General features: G+C 35.6%; 1 long non-coding RNA gene across 1 annotated transcript; it reads right to left on the reverse strand.

The window, feature by feature from the left end:
- Nucleotides 1-36: 36 nt before the first annotated feature.
- Nucleotides 37-6,512, reverse strand: LOC311436579. The gene is made up of 4 exons (XR_014692950.1): nucleotides 6,356-6,512; nucleotides 5,020-5,098; nucleotides 1,501-2,686; nucleotides 37-1,387 (listed from the first exon to the last, which is right to left on the reverse strand). It is a non-coding gene; the product is annotated as an uncharacterized lncRNA (long non-coding RNA).
- Between the last annotated feature and the right edge of the window lie 11,128 nt (nucleotides 6,513-17,640).

A 17,640-nucleotide genomic window follows, 5' to 3' on the forward strand; every position in this document is an offset into this window, starting at 1 on the left:
AGAAAAAAGAAAAAGAAAAAAAAAAAAAGAACCTCAGCAACTTCACTTTTTCCCCCTCCTTGTCTGGAAACCATAGAAACCAAACTGAAAGTACAGCCAAATGACGAAGTTCTTGGCTATCTCTGGCTGATCTCCATGGAAACATTTCACTTTTTGTTGAAATGAAAGATTTTCAAATCAGACAAATGGCCACAGTCTGATGGTTTATGATATCTTTGGGAAAAATTTAAAGAACAAAAACAATGTCAAGTGTTCCTGCTTTACATATTCCAATTACATTTCTAGTTTAGGCTATTCATGACTATTTTATTTCATTATAATAACAGCTTTTCTTTCAGTTATGTTATCAAAAAAGACATTGAATTTGGGAAAAAAAAAAAAAAAAAGCTATACCCTGCATACAAACCAGGGTTTGTTCACTCTGGCATCCAATTTGAATATAATTTGCTGTAAATTATATAGGTCACATAATACTTTTTTGCATGCTTTGCCTAGAAGATGGGATAGAGGCATTGAATGCATAATAATAATAATAACTAAGACAGAGAGCTGAGTAACATTCAACATGGCAAGTCATACTTCTCAGAGCTATTGTCTAAGGAACCCTGCAGACCTAGGAAGGTAGTTCTGTTTGCTTCCCATCCTCTTCACATTTTAATATTTATGAAAACTACTATAAGAACAGGAAAATTGGGGGAACTGGGGAAGAGGGGGGGGGGGAGTTATACAGAGAACTGATACAAAATCCACTTCCATGCAACTCAAGACTTAATTATTCCAGGGAGGTATTTCAACACTTGGAGTACATGTCCACAAGCACAATTCTGACAGAGGGTGGAGTGACCTTCAGAGGAGGATCCTTCAAATGCTTTGGAGTGCAAGAGGGTTGCTGCTGTTCAGCAGCTATTTCATCAAGTTCCCTCCTCAGACAGCTATATCCTCTTTATGATCAAACTTATGAGTGAAAAAGTGCTATTGTTCAGCTGAACATTTCTGCTATTCACATGCATTTCTTTTACTATTTAGGATCTTCTATAAGAAGTGATCACTTAACAAAAAGAGCATAAAGCATAAGTAGAATTCTTCCATGTGGGTAAGCTTTGCAGATACCCTGCTGAACTACACATTCAGCAGTGGAGATTAAATATATATGTTATGAAGTGATTTGAGGCACATAATTAAAGGTATTTGTTCTTACACAAATCAAAGTCATTGTTGCAGCTATACAACTCCCATAAGTTTTCATTTTCTCATTTTAGAGGTAGCACTCCCAGTCCAGGTGAGAAAGCTTTTTTTTTCTTCTTCTTCCTAATATCAGAACCTGCAGAAGCTCCACTCCAGGAAAGCTTAGACAACAGAGGACAGAAAATACTGATGCTATCTTAGCCTATAAATAAATATATATATATATAAAATCCATAATCACCCTAGAATTACTCAATATTATTCTGTTTATCAACATATATAGCAAAACTACAATGCATATGAGATATGACTTACAGTCTTAAAAATCTCTCTAGATTTCTCTGACTCATTCTGCAATGAAAGATTGTTTCCAACATCAACATTATTGTATAAGGTGTGATTAGCTAAATCTTAGGATGGCACATTATTACACTGTTCCTATCAGTGGTCTACCTGCAAAGAAATAGTGACAACAGAGATTAATGTAATGGAAATATTGCCAGTGATGAAAAGACATCATCTGAATTCAGCTGCAGACAAACTGTCACTGAACAAAAGAGTGAAAATGTGCTGATGCTTCCTGAAATTTGAAAGAATGTCAAAAAGATTGCAATGAATTGTAGAGACAGAAGTAAACAGAGCAGCAAACTCAAGGAAGTCATGAAAGAACATTCATAAAGAGAAAGTGACAGGCAAGATATGACTCTGCTGAAAGTTTTATCTAACATCCAAAGTAAAATAATAGCCCAGAGACAAAAGGAAGAAAAAGGTCACATCTGCCTTAGTTAGAAGAATTTACTTTAGAAACAAGGATAAAATCTTGCACGGAAAATGGTGGCAGAGTTTGGTCCACATTATTCAAATCTGTTTAAGAAATATTCTAAATGCTTTAGCCCTATCTGCTTTCTTTGTACCTGCACATTTCAACATTTACCATCTGGGAGATTAGTTGTAAGATACCATTTATATTAAAAACCTTTCAATACCAAACATAATAAAGTACCAGTTTTCAGGAGCAATTGTACAGTATAAAGGCAACAGTATTACAGATTTTTGCAAACAAGTATGGTGAAGATATCAGTTCTTTAGGCCACTTGATCTGTAACTACACTAGAAGGAAGGTTTTATATTATTTTAACTTCACAGGGATAAAGGACTGATATTTTCCAGCTTGATTCTATTGCAATCTTGTTTTGGGGGGTTTGTTTTTTAATTAATTCTTGAGAACTCAAAATAGATCTCAACATATTTGTTAAATGATTGTGGAGAACACAGATTTGTGGTTCTTATTTGTGCTTAGAATGGATCAATTCCCCAGACAAGAAGGAAGGTGATCACCTGAACAGTATCCAACAACACCAATTCTGAAAAGCTATCCATGTCCCAGTGTATTAGAAAAAGGGTTAGATGCAAGTCTTCCAACCTGGTCTGCTCAGCACTGCTGATGAATTAGCAGAGCTACATTCCACGGAGTATCAGCTTCAACAAATCCATGGATCAGCTGGAAATAATACAGAGGAAAACAAGAATAATAATCAGAGAGCTATGAAATGTCCTATAGGGGTGGTTTGAATCAATTGCAGCTACTTAGTTCAGAGAGGAGAAAGCTACAGGGAGACCAAGTTTTGTAATATGCAAAAGCTTCTTGTAATGAGAAGAGATTAATCTGCTTTCTGTGTCCACTGCAGGGAGGTCAAAGAATAATGGACTTAAACTGCAACTGGGGAGATTTGAGCTAGAGAACAAGTGAGAAGTTTTTCCAACACTAAACACTGTGATAAATTTTCTTATAGAAGTAGTGAACTATCCATCAGTAGCAGTTTTTAAGAGCACTTCATGCAAACATCTGTCTGGAAGTCTTTATATTTAATCAATTCTGCTTGGGGCAGAATTGGGCTAAATTAGAGTTTATCTGTTTCATTCCCAAGGTCTGAGCCACAAGCCCCAGTAACAGCAATCAAGGCACAGGACAAGCTCCCATCCTTTCCTTAGCCTGGCAAGTGAGAGAGGAACTAACCAGTTAGGTGGCTGAATTATTTTAGCTATGATAGACTGGAAAAATTCCACAGCTTCTTTGGCCTTGTTTCCAGCAGTTTTTAGGTAAGGTGAAGTTGGAGTAGTAGAAACAAAGCACACAACAAAGTAACAACAGTTTAAAACCTAAGTTCTAAAATGTGATTCTGGGGAATCTGGTGAAAACTGCTTTTGATTAAATAAATTTAATGAATATTTAATCATCCCACCTGGGATAGCATTTGAAAGGTTTAAAAACTTCATCTGCGTATTTGTAACTTTTCCATAGGAAAGGTAAAGCATGTTGCATGCAGGTGTATATAGCTGGAATCTTTAGCTTATGATGTTTTAATTTCTACGTGAGACCTCTTTCATATGATGCTGACATAGGAAATCTTTCCAAAGGCTTCAGTGACAGATTTTAGCAATTTTATTGGTTCATTTTTAAACAGTGCTATCTCTACACATGGCATCTCTCACCCTTGTTATACTCAGATACTCCTTGTATGAGCTAGCCTGAGTTAGCAACTTGAAATAATTTCCATGTATGTTATCTTCTGTTCTGGAAACACAAATTGTACTACCCCAGATTTATCAGGCCAGAGCGTATTTTACACACTAATTTTGATGCTCTTGTCTATGCTAGCAAATTGAAATAAGAAATTCAAATTCAGACACAAGAAGGCTAGAAAGGCAGGCAAGCTGCCTGTGCTGCAGGGTCAATGCAGCCCTGCACCTACCCTCTGTCTGCAGCATCTCCCCAGCCCTACTCAGCCAATATACTTCCATTCCTCTTCTCTCATCCTGATCTACTTTGTGGCTACTAAGATCGTCCTCACATCAAGAGCTTCTTCGCTTCAATCCAAAATAAAAAAATAATAATAAAAAAAATCCCTTTTTACTTCTTTTAATAAGGCTTGTAATAGATCTGCATCTGGAAACACTGTACCATATTCTTACACTATTTTACAGCAGGAACTGCTAAGTACTTTGGCTCACTTACAAACTCCTCAATTCACGAAAGTATAATTGCGCTGTGATTCATGCCTTTGCTAAATCTATGCTAGTTGTGGGCATGATTATTAACATCACATTTAAACCCTAGAGCTAAAAAGATTAGCAAAGAGATTTTTTTTTTCTTGGACATTGACACTTAGCAGATAAATTACACTGTCAAAATGTTTAAGGAAAACAAAGCACAATTATGAAAGGAATGATTTTATTTTACAAACTGCCCTATTTTAAAGAGTATAGCAATTGTTATGTACATGCTATTGTTCTATGGCATAATTTCAATTTTTTTTATCCATGGAAAATCACAAACATAGCATAAAATAACATTAAGTGTTCAATTCAGGAACTTTGATTTCTTAATTTCAATAGAATTTCTCAGTTGGGATATCATTAACTTGTAGAGTGACACGTAGTGGCATAAATGTCACTGGATACCACATAGTGATTTTTATGGAGGGCATCATATATCTGAACGACAGCCACTGGGCCACAAATGGGTCCACTGACTTCATTTCAAGTTTAAGGTTTGCTTAGCTTCAGACCAAAACTATTGCCTTTTCTTGCGTGCTTCTCTGTTGACCTCTGTCCAATGCAAGTATGCATCAGCTATGATCAAAAAGACTATTCAGCTACACTAAAATAATATATCATTTCATATCACTAGGCAGTATTTTCCACCTCCTCAAACAGGTTTGACACAGTATATGTGGTTTTTAGGAGACTGCAGGCTTTCTAAGGAAAATAGGTGAGGGGAAAAATAGGAAACTCTAGGCCAGGGTAAAAGGGGTAGACTTTAATATCACATACCATTGACTTCAGGTGACTTAAGGATACTGTTGCTGCCTCTCAGAAGTTTATCCTGATCTTCTAGAAGTCCTCTAGAAAACTTCAAGAAAGTTCAGCAAGAAATAAAAGTTCTTATATCCTTAACAACCAAAAATATGATGAAGATGTCTTGCCAAGACAGCTGACACTGACCTCCTCCTTAAATAGGTTTGAGGTTCTTTTATGTCTTTTCTCAGCAAGGTCAGTGTAGTGAATTGTGCTGGAGGAATTGTGGTTAGGGAAAGTATACCACTATAAACATCATCCATCACTAGAAATCTATGATAATACAGCAATACAAGAAGTACAAGCTAAAATTTAAAAGTCTGCTGTATTTATTATCATTTGTTTTATCACATACATATAACAGATTAAAAAGAATGTATTTTTCTGTAAAAGCAATCAGGAAATCTACCTTATTAACAATGGCATTAAGTTTAGAATAAGTGTTGTTTCTCTTGCCCCTTTTACAACTAAATCCTATTTCTTGAAAACTAAATGATTATAAAAATGTCAGTGTTTCTAGTCATTAACCCCTCACATCTAGCAGCTATCTTGTGACAATTGATTCTAGTGGCAATTACACACTAGGGTTTTTTCAGACACAATGTGTTAAAATACTTTTAGCAAAGAACAAAGGAGATGAAAATATGTTGTTGTCATTGCTGTGAGAAAACTGACACATCAAGACCACACATGATTTTTTGGCTGTTCATAGGTGCAGATCAGGGCCAACTCCCTATAAGGCAAAATTATATTGTCCTTCAGATTTTTATATCATCCAGCAAGACCCAGGAGCACACATTTTCCATAAGCCTGACCTCAGCAGGCAGACACCATCTCTCTCCATTGGTAGAAGACAGATAGAAGCCAACATGCCTAATGCTCAGAGCCAGGTTATTCGACATATTAACAGGATGAATTTCATCATGTTAGCATTGGTACCATTCACATACACTGTCTAGCAATCAAAGAACTACTAGAATAGTAATGCCTTGACGGACTTTCATAAGACTTTAAAAAGAGGAGCCTGAGTAGAAATCCCAAGCCTAGGCAGTCTGCAGGTGCCTAACAATCTTCTAGGAGGAGAGAAACACTTCTACCCATACATTCACCTAGTTCAATCTGATTTTATGCTTAAATGTGTTAAGTAAAGACTCAAAACAATGCAAAATATTGACTTTCATAGCCACATACAAGCTAAATTACAACAAGAGTCACAAACTACAGGATTACAAGCAGTAGCAAAGTAGCTGAAGGATTATGAGTGAAAAAAAAAATAATCTCATTTTGAACAAAGATAGGTAAGAATAATTACCAGCTATATATATTTCCTCTCCATTCCCCTGTCAATTTGCCCATCCCAACCCTCAGGCGTGTTCATTATAACAACAGGCCTAATGGTTGTAACGCTTTGCAGCTGGGAACATGACAAGATTTTCATGACCATTTTCTTCTACAAATGTTGCTGTCAAACAGAAGAGGACACAGCAGACAATGAACAATTTCTTGCTTCGTTTGTAACAATTTTCTTGTTAGCCACAGGGCTCAGTTTAATTACAGTCACAAGCATTGGGTCAGCTGATTTCTTGCCTCTGATAACTTTGCAATTGTTCGTGTCTTCCTTTATCCAGTGCTATCATTAGCAAAAGCACACAGCACTGAGCCTGATGTCATCTTCTAACATCTAAGCCCCAAGAAAGAGATTTATTAATATTTTTTGTTTGTTTGCTTTAAAAATAATGACTGTAGCCCAGGAGACTGGTCTAATTAACTTTCTGAAAGAGTAACTCATTAAGCTGATAATTAACAAATACACATCTCTCAGTCTCTATGATTATTACAATACCAGGCAACGTCTATGAGCAAAAGGGATAATTAGAGATGCTTTCTAATTTATCTTTTTAAAGGCAATCTAAACAATGTTGCTTGTGGAAGGGAATGTGATACAGAGCTTGTCAAAGCAAGCACTGTAAGCCCCATTTAAGCACTGTTTTTTTTTTCTGTTTTCAATTATTCAGTGTTGAGTTAGGGCTTTTGCTTTTCACGAGCAAATAACAGGAAAGCTCTGAACCACTAATATATTAATTTCTCCTCTCCTGGAAATAATCTTTGCTCCAGCTGTGATTCACTCCGTGTGCCTTGCTTTAAATCAGACTGAAAGAGGTAATAAGCAGTTTATTGTTGTTGGTGACTGCAGATTAAGTGCATACAAGCACCTGCTTAAGGGCTACAGAAACACAGTTCTTCTGTGAAAAGCTCTTCTGATCAGGTGTTGATGTACCAATTTTATTTTAGTTTTACTTACCAGTCATAGGTAAAATTTGTAGTTAAAAATGATGAGAGCAACAAATACTGGGTATCCCTACTGCACTGATCATATATATTTTAAAAGTCTAAAAGTTATGAGTGTGATTATGAATCTATGATTATGAAGTACTATTACCCTCTTACATTCCTTTAAATGGATATTACTTCAAATGTAACTGATTTAGTTAAATAGGTTTAACCTGATACTATGGTACAATTACATAAAGTAAAATGACTGTTTTAACATAGTTGAGAGGCAAGAAAGTAATACTGGCATATTCATACTTTTGGCCATAGAAGTAAGACTCCTGAGCTAGTTTTTAATAAGTGTAAATATCTAGAGGAAATAACTATAGTGTGTATGCATCTCATACCTCTTAATGCAGCATAATAGCATACACAAGTGTAGGGCAATATGGTTCTCCAGGGGACATTCTGATTTTCATTAAAACATAACTTTGAACATTAAATGCTGCAGATAATTCAAAATACCTATTCATATAAAAGTACCTTTAAAAAAGTTTAATGTTTATCTGAACAAATTCACAATTTCCTCAATGTAAACACTTAAACAAGTTATCTTTATTTTTAATACTATTTAATTTGCATACACATACATATTTCAGCTGCAAATTATCCTTATTGCATTACTCATTGTAGCTAACGGGGTTCATCTTGTTAGTTGCCCTAAAGCTTATTTGCTTTTTATATCACAGATATTACCAAGAACACAAACCAACAAACAGGTACTTGAAAGTATCCTGAAAAACAGGGCTTGACTTTACTAATACCCTACAAGAAAGCTTGATGTTCAAATGTGTTTGGTACCTACTTTATAAGTATCTTAAACATAATAAATAAATACAAAATAAGGTTAATGTGCATTGTTGTTATTAATCTGCATGATTCATATTGAATTGTTATTTAGTTTGTTCATTCTTATTTCTAAGCACTTGGTAATCTTATATTTGCTTAAAAATAAAAAAAAATAGGTTTCTTTCATCACTACAGTTTTCTAATAATACATCTCTTACTCTTAGAAGTTTTAGTGTTAATAAAATTAATACTGGCATTACAGGATTACTGCTTTCTGTACTTTAATATTTTTATCTTATTATTATCTCCCAGTTGTTCTGTAATATGATATTTAATTTGTTCCTCTATTTTATCTGTTCCCTTATATTCTCTGTATTTTATTATATATAAACCTCCATCAACCATCCTTTCAAGATATGTAATGATTTAAAAGTTTTCTACTATTTTTTGAAATTTTCTTTCTAAAAAGGAAAAGACAAGACTTTTGAAATTCTTTACTTTTTACCTCAAATCTCATTCAATTTTTAAGGAACTAATTAAGCATTTTATGTGAAGACACAATACAGTATCTGCTTCAGATCATATCATACCAAATAAATTATAAAAATAATCTGTAAGAAAAACTAGCAAAAGACTTGTGGTCTGAAAATTATTTTCCAGTATGTGAATGCATGAAGTGAAGCAAACCTTTTAGTACATCATAGAAACATATTCCATAGAAACCAAGCACAATTCCAAAGAGGGCATTAATGAAGAACCAAAATAATAAAATCTTCACGCATTTTTGAGGGATGTTGATTGACTCCCCTTCTATATAAGAGCATTTTGTTTCTGTTTACTCATTTAACTTCCAGTCACCTTCTGAGATGAAGATGGGTAATTAGCCTTTACCATATACACATGTGAGGTGAGTTTTATGAGTATAGTCCCCATGTGGATTTCCCCAACTGGAGACCATACAAATGGGCTTGGGCAATGAATGAAATATTGGATACCTGTTTCCCTTTCAGTATTCATCCCATCTTGGACTTAAACTCTTTGTTTTTCCATAGCTCACTGCTTTAGTCCCCTCCATTGATGTGCACCTATGTGGTTTAGTCAAAGCTAAGGGCAGGTAAACAGTGTATATTCTTCTACTTTGGGTAATCCATCATTTATGGCTACCGAGTCAGAAGCAGTGTACCTGTGACTCTTCCCATCTATTCTGAAGTATTCCATCACTGTTGTAGTTGCACGGCCTGCAGCCTCAGTAGTTACGCTACTAAAATCCAAGAGCAGATTTCTGTGAAAATATTCTTTAATAAACCTCTGCCACCTTCATGGCACCTCACATAAAACTGTTTCATTTTCTTTCCTTCTCCAGAATAGGCACATGTCTCAATTCTCAATCTTCAGAATTTCAATTTAAACTTGCTTCTGGCCTATTATAGCATCTTTTCAGATGTGAATGCTTTTTCGTTCCCAAGTATATTCTGATTTCATGCTGTGAAATCCGTGTTTCCCAAGGCCTTCCCTGACACAGCCTTTGCTGCTGCTGCTGCTTGTTCACTGTTATGTCAATCTGAGGTGAACATTTCTATTACTTCAGAATTCATTCTAGGTTACACCTGTCAAAGGAGTTACTAGCATAAACATATACATTGTCTTTGTTTTAAAATAATGGCATCTAATATTAAAAGCCGCAAGTGAAGAACAAGATATTACTGCACAGGAAAACTTTGGTTTCCTATGGACTTTAATCATATATTTCTAGAACAAACCTAGCTCGTCTGCTCACACTACGCCCTCTGTGCCTACACTCTGACATGAAACTGTGCTTGATCTCCTCCCCATCTACAAACCCTGTTCTACCACACTCATAAACTCTGTGCTCAGCACAAGGACCAGTACTTCCAAGGTTTTGGTTTTGGTCAGATTTTGCTGCTTTGGAAATGGGAATTTGAAGAGGAAAATATGGAATGAGATTTTCCAAAGCATACACTGCAGCCTTCCATCTATTTGAGAGATTTCCATAACCTGACGTTGTATTCTCCTCAGTTCTCTACCCCTTGCTGCTCCCTTGTACTTTATGAAGAAAGAAGCCCCTGCTTATGTTATTTCTGAGAATTGCCCTGGGCAATCACTACACAAAACAGAAGGTAAAAGTCCAGAGTTCAGAAGCTACAGACTTTCAGATAGTGCACTAAATCCCTCATTTCACACCAGTCACCTACAAAACTAAAAGGAATTTCATATCTTTGAGATCTCTACCCTTTTGTCATGTTCATTGGGCTCAAAAGTTATAACACCATTTGGAAAGTGGGGAGAGAGAAAATAATTAAACTTAACAACATTGTGGAAATGCACAGCTCACAGAGAGTCCATTTTTCAGTTCCCACAGGAGCTGTGTTACTGCACAAGTGCACAACAGGCAGAAAGGGTTTGAATGTGTGCTGCCTCCCACTTTGCAAAGAAGCAGTGATGGTGGAGGTCATCAGAGCTAGAAAAGGCAGCTGAGCTGCAGCAATGGCAAACAGAGCAGCACCCCAGCAGGGCTGAGGGACTACAAATAACAACCAAGGCTCAAAATAGTTTCCAAGGATTCTACCCCAAACTGGAGCTTTTCATAGCTGTTAAAGTTCTCTGACTGCAGTAAGAGTAAAGTAAAGGCATATTGTTCTGATTTAATGAATAGTCAACAATGGTCAGAAACTAACATGAAATATGGTCAAGAACAGATATGAAGAATGTTATAACTCTGGAAAGGATTAATGGTCAAGATTCTCCTTAGCATCTAACAAGTTACATATTTGCAGTGTAAAAAATGAGACTCTTGAAGGGTATTTTAAGTTCTTGATTCTATTAAGTTTTTGTTTCCATCTGAATGTGATGGTTATTTAAGAGTGAGGGTTGACTGATTGTTGTTGAAAGAAGAGGTTGAAGGTGAGAAGAAATATAATACTAGAGACTGAATTGTGCTTTGGTCAAGATAATCCAATGACAAGTCCTATACATACATGCTGCTGAAACATTTAAGTTACAGAAACCTGGATAAAAGCTTTAAGATACTGCTGTAAAAACTGCTAGTTTCCTATTTACCGTGTTATTACACCACATGCCCTTTGGAGATTGAGACAATCTTTTTTTTTTTTTTTCTTTTTTTTTTTCTTTTTCCCAAGACTAAGTGCTTTTAGTCATTATTCAACCAAACCAAATACAACTCACTGTTAAATTGTCTGTATGTTACTAATAGAATCATAGAATATCCTGAGTTCAAAGGGACCCACAAGGATCAATTTCTGTGTCACCAAAGGACCACTCAGAAAATCAGACCATATGTCTAAGAGCATTGTCCAAACTACTTCTTGAACTCCAGCTGTCTCATTGCCATGACCTGGGGAGCTTGTTCCAGTGCCTGCCCACCCTCTCATTGAAGAACTTTTTTCTGATATCCAGCCTGACCCACCCTTGCCACAGATTCAAGCCATTTCCTTGGGTCCTAATCATCTAAAAAATAAAAATAAATAAAATAAATAAATGAATAAATAAATAAATAATAATAATAAAATCTGTGGTCTGTTTTAGATTATTCAGAAATAATGTAAAGTTCAGAAGAACAGTGATATTATGTAAATAATTTAAAACACTCCTAAATAATGAAATTATGAATGCCTTTTTTTAATTTACCTTTGCCTAGGAAAGGCCAAAAGCAGGACCTCTAGCACTTAGCCTTGGTTTGTGGAATAGCAATGTGAAAACAGTGTTCAGGTGTCACGCAGAATCATTACACTCAGCACAGCTTTAGCTCCTCTTTGCTCAGCTTATACTTCCTGTCCACTTCCTTCCAAATCAATCCATCCACCTATCTATCTACTCCACTGTCCATCCATTTTCTGAGCGATCCTCAGGCCAGACAGGTCCACAGATGCAAACACCTGTGTGCATAAGTAGCAGTATGAATAATATCACTGCAGTCTTTCACCATGTTGGTGAAAGATCTTGGAGTTAAGCTTATATTGAGTGTTCTCAACTTGAAAGTGTAACTTTACAAGGCCCAAGGGCAATCCTCACATATCCTGTCTAACCCAACATGCACGTTGTACACTGATCTAGTATGAAGCAGAGTCCATTGTGCAAGGAAGTACCTAGGGACCATGGCCCGCAGCAAATACATACATAAGAAATTAATTAAATAAAAGGAAAGGAAATGATCAAAAAAGCTATTCACAGAAAATGAGACTGGAAAACAAAATCTTAAAGATTTTATTTTTGGAGACTCTTCTGATGATGTAGATAGCAAGCTACACTGCAATCCCTAAGTCTAATTAAGTTGTGGAATACAGATAGTAAAACTAGGTTAGAAATTCTGCAAAAGTATGTTTTTAGTGGAGATTATATGATTCAGTCCCAAAGATATAACTACAGATGTCAAGGCTGACTAGCTGATCCATAATAACATTGCTCAAAGTACTCTTTTCCACATTTACCCAGTCACAACAAAACCCACTCCCATTCCCAGTTTCAAAATACAGAAGTTGCATAAATACAAAACCATTTCTAGTGTCAGGTATGCAAAAGTTAAAGACCTGCCAGAATATTGTACTGAAAGGAATGTCACCATACCACTTTATGTGCACAAGACATTTGGCATGATCTCAGCCAGAGCAGAAGTTGCTCACTTTTTCATTGACTGGTCTGAAGTGGGAAAAAATACACAGCAAATTCACACAGTAAAAAAAAATAATAAAATAAAATAAAAATACAGTGAAGTTATGAAAAGTAAAGCAGGAAACAGGGGATATCTGTCATTTATATATTCTGAAACACACAAGAAGTATTGTTCCATTTTGAAAGCAAAAGAGGAAACAGTGACCAAAATTATGGGCATCATTGTAAGACTAGGTAGGCTTTAAGATTTCTCTGCTGTAAATGAGTGTAGAAAAGTATTTGATCCTTGCTGCCATTTCAGTTGCTATAACACCACCTCACTGACATGAACAAAGAGCCCTTAATTCATGGACTTCATCTGAAATTTGACCTCCTTAATGCTAATGGAAATATTGCAGGTAAGTGGTTTTATTATCAGCAATAAATGTGAGGACTTGCTATTTGGCAATAACAATGTTTTCAACAACAACAACAAAAAAGATGTTAAGATTTGATGACTAGAAGTTTTCAGGCTTTCTAGATAAAGATCCTTAAAATATGGGATTTGGAAATATCTGCTAAGGCTTTAGGTGTAACTCACATTTGCTTTTTAATTTCAATACTTACCAGAAGACTTTGGACAGTTTGAGGATGATCAATACTGTAAGCCTAGATCTGACCTTCTTGGAAGGGAGAACTTTGCCAGCAATTTGTCTTTCAGATTTATGTTTGATCATATCATCTGGTTAAATGTGAAGTCATTTCATTCTAAGTAGGAGTGCAGTATTGTGCATTAATGCAGCTATGAGGATGTGAAGTGAGTGCAGGGGAACAGGTTAATGGCATTGTTGACCTGAGAGAGATTAGAAACTGACTCTGATAAAGGTGACATAATTTCTGAGACAGACTCTATTTACACAATTTTAAAATGTTATTAGTATTTTATTAGAAAGAGGCAGCTGAAATAAAACATATAATGTTTTAGAGAATGGAAATATACACAGAGATACAAGTATTCTTAAATATTAACACAATCCCTGAGTCATTAAGGCATTACTTTTCCATTAGTCATGAAGAAAAAAAGTGATTAAAAATGATGGCTGATAGCTATTTATATGGGTGAATTTGCCCATCTGTCTTGCTAATTACAGGCGAACTCAGTTTCTCTCTGTCCATCTATGTGTGTGTATACAAATGCATATATATGTGCATATTGGACATTTATTTACAATGAGCCTTTTTAGTTAGAGGAAGAGCTGTACAAACAAGTAAAAATGGATTGAAATCTTTGCAACCGAGTGGGTTAATGTGAGGTGGGTAGTGGTTCATATATGCAGTGGTTACTATAGTTACAGCCTCTCTCTCTGGCCCTTTAATAAGGAACTAATCACTTTATTTTCTGTCCAAGACATTACATTTCACATGTTTGTCTCTTCACCCACACCTGACATTATTTTCTCCCCAAGGAGAGGCAGAAAGATATTAACTTTCCAAAGATAAAGTTTCTCTAACTAGCTAATCCCAAAAACTGAGGGGGGAAAATATAGGACTTTCACATGATTTCTGTGGTTAATAATGGGCAGGAACCTGCCATGGCATGGCAGTGAATAATACTTCCCATCTCACCGCAGCTCCCAGAATCCTTTAAAGGCTGCAAAGAAGGTCTGTGTCATACACTTCTATTGACACCTGTCCTTGAATTAAATATCAGACAAGGAAAAAAATAAAAAATAAAATTTAGAACTGTTTAATGAAGAGTTTGATACAAGACCCCCAAAATTAATTGTTCCTAAGATTAAAGACATCCATGGGCTCTACATGCACACATGATAGCTTTTTTCCCCTCTGAAATTATGTCTTAAAGTTGTAAGAGATGAATTGTAACCAAAAAAAAGACAGAGACTGAGGGGCTCAACCTTCAGGCTGCTGTGCCTCCCAAAATATCTGCCAGCTGCCATTGGTACCTCACCTCACAGGTCTGTCCAGCTCTTCTTTTTAGGTAAAAAGGATAAAATTCAGGGAAATAAATGTAGGTGCCAAGTGCCCTTCTAGGCAGAGTTGTATTTCTGAAACTAGGTCTCATCCTTTCGAAATCTCACCTGGTAGGCAGCAATACCTCAGCATCCTGAGCAAGTGCTCCTTCATGAAAAGGCCAACAAAGGCAATTTGGGGTTACCTACTTTCACAGTACTTTTCACCTCTCTAAAGAACAGAACACTCTCCCAAGATCCCAAGAGGTGGAACAGTCTGTTATCAATTGCTTCTGGGTAAGAGACACCTGAAGAATGATAAATGTATTAGAATAATCACTTACTGGTTGTTTAATATCACTAAGCAAATTTGGTAAGACATCTTTTCAGCTTCTCTCATTTTGTGTTACAAACAATAAACATCAGTGGCACTTGTCAGCTTTGACAGTATGTTTTACTGTAGAGCAGGCCTAAGATGAAAATTAACCAACGATAGCACATGTAATTTACTGCCCCCAAATATCATGCATATCTATTCTTCTCTAAGCTACATCTTTTTTTATTTTCAGATGAACTTATAACCAGGCTTAATGTTGAAGAAAAAAGGACTGAATTAAGCTTCATCATAGATTTTCTTCAACTTAACTGACAAGCTAAAATTGCCCATACTTGGTCTTTGCCTCAAGGAAATTACATTTAAATTCACCAAGGATTCAAGATTCTACGTGAATATATAAGTTTGCCTGTACCTCTGCATGCTCCTCTTCTTCCTCCTTACTGTTGAACCCGGTGCCATTTGACAGATGGAAATGTGAAGATACTGTCTTTGGTACCATAAAGATATTAAGATGTATCTTGTCTTTAAAAGCTTATTGCCTTTATATTTTTAATTGTATCTTGCCATTTTTCAATAGCACCATGGTGATGTTAAATTCTGTAAATATACATGACCAAATAGAAAATGAAAATTGTGCAAGTGCTGAGGCAAAGATTGTGTTATGATCAGGCAGCAGAGAATCAAGACACAAAACACAGGAAAATTGATTTAATAGGTTTCAACAATTAAAAACATTTTGCTGAAACACTAAGAAGCAAACAAAGAGAAAAAGTTTTATTATTTTTGATTTAAGACAGTGAAAATATCGTTATCAGTTTAGATTTCTCTTAACAAATCCTTCAATTTTTGGAGAAATATATTTTAATTTAATATGTTAATGTTTGGACATAACCAGTGGCATCATAAAACCTGTCAAAGATTTGACTGGCTTGTCGATGCAGAAATTCATTGCTTTCCATGGGAATTTTTATATCTCTGTAGATGCATTGTAGAACAGAGTTTTAGGACACAATACAGACAAAATAATAGCTTCTCTTCTGTTTTACCTTCAACCTCTCTGTTCCTTGTAATAAATAAATAAATTCTAATTTATGCTAACATTGTTGAGGGTGAACTTCAGGTTAGTCAGTTCAATTTGGAGGCCTGCAGTCTAAGTGCTGAGTCGTCCTCCTTGGACTGACAATTAGAATACATACAATAAAAGGATATCATAAATGTTGATAGGAGCTGAGTTGGGGATATATTACTGCTTGACCTTTTTTATCTTTTTTTTTTTTTTTCTTGTTTCTTTGTTAGTTTGTAAATAGTCTAATTCTGCACAGTAGAGAAGGAAGAAAATAGCTGATAAGTAAAAAGTACTACACAAACAGAAGACTGAGGCAACACTTGGCTCCATGTAGAAATGTTCTCTTAAGAGATCATTTTCCCTTCCCCTAAGATCTTTCTTTTAGCAAATCAAGAAAATAGAGAGGGGAAGAAAAAAGAAAAAAAAAAAAAAAAAAGTGTTTTTCAGACCATAAAGTGATACAGGTACATTAGCCAGAGTAACAGGCAGTTACATGAGCATAGGAAGAAAAGATATTTTAAGAAAATGTTAGCATCATTAATTCCTGAGGCCTTTAAATATGTCCACCCTTACTCAAAGGCCCTTATTGATGGCTGCAATTAATTGAAAACAATATTAAGTACACTCCATACATATTGACACAGATAGTGAACATTCTGATAAAGCAGGTGGCACCATCCCAGAGCTAGGCATTCTCTATTTAGTGAATTAAAAATTCCACAGAAAGATCTACATTGTACATGCTATATCTGTTTCTCTGAATTTCAGTTAGATAAGAGTATGAACTCTAAACTGCAATAACAGTTATGTTTGCAAAACTGTACTTAGAAAAATTCCCTGCATTCTGATGATGACATTTTGCTGAACTCTACTAACAAGGCAGCTAATAAGTTCCCCTCTGAGCTGCAAAACAGTTAATAACACCAGCAGTTGTCCATTTGCATATGAAAGACAAAAAGCAACAATTAAAATAATCTCCAGAAGAACAATTATTTCATCATTCCAGTTCTACATATAATTTGTCATATCATATTAGCTTTTCCTTTTTAAAATGTTGTTCACAGCATAACCATTTCTTCCTGACACATCTTTCAATGAGGAGAATGAACAAATAATATTTTTAAACACTTCTCCACTATATAAAATAAGAAGTAGGTCACTGGGTTTGCAGATAGTACATTTAATTCTGAATTCTCCTGTACTTCTTGTTATCAAGATGAACATTAGGTGGTACTAAATCAAATGATGGTGCAAACTACATACTATGGCAGGCTGCTAGGGATAGCAAGAACTGCTTACATTTCCAACACCCCAATTCCAAGATAGCAGATTGACAAACCACAGGAATATGCAGTCCCTTTTCCTTCTTTTCTGCCATTACAGAAGGATTGTTATTACAGCTAATCACTACAGCTGACGTCTCCCATTTCAAACACCAGTGTTCCCACTCTTCTGCAAGCAGGCTGAGCATCTGAGCC

Source organism: Aythya ferina, assembly GCF_964211825.1.
Source record: "Aythya ferina genome assembly, chromosome: 4".
Taxonomy (NCBI): Eukaryota; Metazoa; Chordata; class Aves; order Anseriformes; family Anatidae; genus Aythya; species Aythya ferina.